Consider the following 3,513-nt stretch of genomic DNA (forward strand, 5'->3'; position numbering starts at 1 on the left):
GTTTATTCCCGAGATCCACTATAGAAATCCCTCCAATGGGATGCCATAAAGCTGCCATCGTGTTACGTAGAGCAGGAAAATTAACCACACTATCTGTTACACAACGCCCCACTAGACTAAACTGAAAACTTTGCTCGATAACCACGGCATCCTTCTGAAACGCCTCCTCCTCCTTATCCAATAAACTCAGGTTGGCTAACTCGTCTTCCATAAATTATACCACAGAAAACACCAAGACAATAGCGAGGATAACATAAAACCCAGGGTCAAAAGTAAAAAGAAAAAGCAAAAGAATAAAAAACAACCGTGTCAAAAGATAGACAGAGAAAACATGTCAAAAGACAGACCTAGAACAAAACTTATAAATGACTAATCTTAAGTACTAACTGTCCAAGCTAATTTTCTATGGCCTAATTACCTTTTAAAACCATTCAATTTTGCTTTTAGACTCATTTAGCCCATAAAAACTAATAGCTATTAACTTTTGCAGTTTATACGCTTTAGTCATCTTTCCTTAATTAACTATTCAAATATAAAAATTACTAGATCAAACTTTAATACGGCACTCTAATGACCTCATAAATATTATTTATTTATATTTACGGACTCACACATTGGAATTGTGGTCACGAAACCACTGTTTCCGACATAACTGAAAACGAATTGTTACAACTCTCCCCTCTTAGGAAATTTCGTCCCCAAAATTTTTACCTAAGAATAGGTTGGGTATTGTGACTTCATCGATTCTTCATTTTCCCACGTAACTTCCACAACACCGTGTCGGTACCATAGAACTTTCAATAATAGTACATGTCTATTACTATGTTCCTTTACCTCTCGAGCTAAAATAGCTATCGACTCCTCTGAATTCGACAATCAGGCTATAATTCAATCATGTTGTAATTCAATCACACTAAGGAAAATCACATGTGAAGGATCTGACATATACCGTCTCAGCATCAAAACATGAAAAATATTATGTATCTTTTCGAGTTTAGGAAGTAATGGCAATCTGTAAGCTACAAAACTAATTCTCTCAACAATCTCATACGGCCCGATAAACCTCAAACTAAGTTCCCTTTTCTACCAAACCACAATAATTTTCTCCACGAAGAGACTTTTAAAAACACTTTGTTACCAATCTGAAATCCAATGTCTTTTATTTTCAAGTATGGTATAGATATGGCACACTCATGATATGGGTGAAAAAAATTATGTAAAAAATATATTATTAAAAATTTATATAAAAATCAAATGATGTTTTGGTTGAAATGAAGAAGTCGAGGGTTTAAATATTATGGTGTTTTATGTTCAAAATCATAATAATATTTATTATTTTGTAAAAAAAAAAGAGTCTTTGGCATCTTTTAGTTGAATTAATGTTTGGTTAACTTTTAAAAAATCGAGTTTTTAATTCTTTTACAATTACATTAATGTCTAATTAACTTCATAAAAAAAATTTACCATATTTTCAATTTCTCTCGCGTTGCATCTTCCCAACCATCCAAATCCAAATCTTTCCTAACCATCCATTTGTAGCATATAGTCAAGTTTCTATTAAGGATCTCACCAACAACATTTTCCTATATCCTTAAAACTTGAGAATCATACCTTTTCAAGTTTAGTTTTCTTCACTATATTAGTATCAAGTGAACTATTTTAGGATAGAAAATCCTATAACTATGAACAATTCAATATAAAAACTCAACAACTATAGATTTCTAGTTTAAACAAATTCATTGTATTAAGGTTCGGGTTAAATATTTCAAGTTAAAAATCCCAATTATACCTCTTAATTCAACACCAATAGGTATTGAGGAATCTTAATAATTATATAATTATTATTGCGAATCCATTAGTACAATGGAGAATTAGCGACTCAATTTTTTAATGGAATTCGATAACTGTTGGTGTCAAGATATCCCTGAAAAATTGTATTTTAGGAAATAAGGTAATAATAAATAAGAATTGTTTTGATAAAAAAAACCCTTTTAAAAGGATTAATTTACATTATATTTATGAGATAATTTAAAATTCATATACAATTCAATCAAAAATAAAGTTTGAAATTTATTTTATTATTTTTAAATAACGTATTTGAAAATATTATTGTACACTATAATTCACAAATTATTTTAATATATATACCCACCTATTAAAAAATGTTTTTTTTAAATGTATTTATTTATTTAAAAAAATATTTAATGGTGTTTTGAAATGGTTGATTTACATTCATTAGAAAACAAGTTTGAAAATTATGTTATTAATTATTTAAACAATGTAATTAAAGATAATGATATTTTCTACGATACTAGAGATAATTCACAATTAATTTAATATATTTACCCGAACTGTTAAAAAAATTAAAACCAATTTCTTCTATTAATTATATTTAGCCTTTTTTAATTCAAATTTTTTATTTTATTTTTATTCAAAAAAATAGTATTTTTTAAATAATATTTAAAGGGTTAATATGCATGCTAAGTTGCGAGTCAAATAAAACATGTATTAGATGCACAAGGAAAACTTTAAAATATATATTATTGATTTAATATTTTATTTGTAGAACTCGTAATAATTTCATATTTAAGCTTGTTGGTCCACATGATAATTAGATGGTTGTTAGAGTTCATACTTCACCTTGTACAGAAATAACATTAAGAAATTAGTTATATTTTTTTAGTTTAATTTTAAATGAGTATTTAAAAAGATTAATCTCGATTGGTATGAGTATTATTGTTAATGTAGAAAGACGTGAATTTGAGTGTGCTGAAACGCATTATTCTCCTATTTATCGGTTGGGGTTGGGAAAAGACTATGAGTAGTTCTAAGACTTGTGTCAAAAACGACAGATATAATCAAAACCTATAATGAAATTATTTAAAAATTTTTTTAAGTTTACATGTTAATTAAACTATGTACTCGATCTTTTTGAAAATAATATTTTAAAGTTTTTCTTTAAATAATAAGTTGGTCCACATGTTTGACTTAATTTAAAATTTTGTACTCTTATCTTAACAAATTGTCATAAATTTAATTTTCATAATTATACTAGCATTATTATGATTTAAAAAATAAAAAGTATCTTATTACAATTTTTTAAACCCCAATTTTAAAAAATAAACCCTCTCAAATGCTTGAAAATAATTTGTATAAAAACATTTATATATTTCCCTTTACCATGATCTCCTCCACTCACTTTTCTTTGCACTATTTTCTTGCTTCACCCTCACCTCCTTTCATCTTCCATTCCGTCCATTACCCCCTCATTTGATATTTCGTCGAGAGATATTTTCAAAATAATAATTTTGGCCTAGAGTTCGACCCTAGGCTCTTCTCTTGTGGAAGGATTTTTGGATAGGTGAGGAGGACTTGTATTTTTTAGATCCATTATAACACGTCTTTTTTTTAGTTTACAGTAACTTCAATTTAAGTTCAAATCGATTTATTTTGTCTACATCTAATTAAATGAATCTAATGCATTTGTTACTTTGAAGAATTTTCACAATAAAC

Source organism: Gossypium hirsutum, chromosome A07, assembly GCF_007990345.1.
Source record: "Gossypium hirsutum isolate 1008001.06 chromosome A07, Gossypium_hirsutum_v2.1, whole genome shotgun sequence".
NCBI lineage: Eukaryota > Viridiplantae > Streptophyta > Magnoliopsida > Malvales > Malvaceae > Gossypium > Gossypium hirsutum.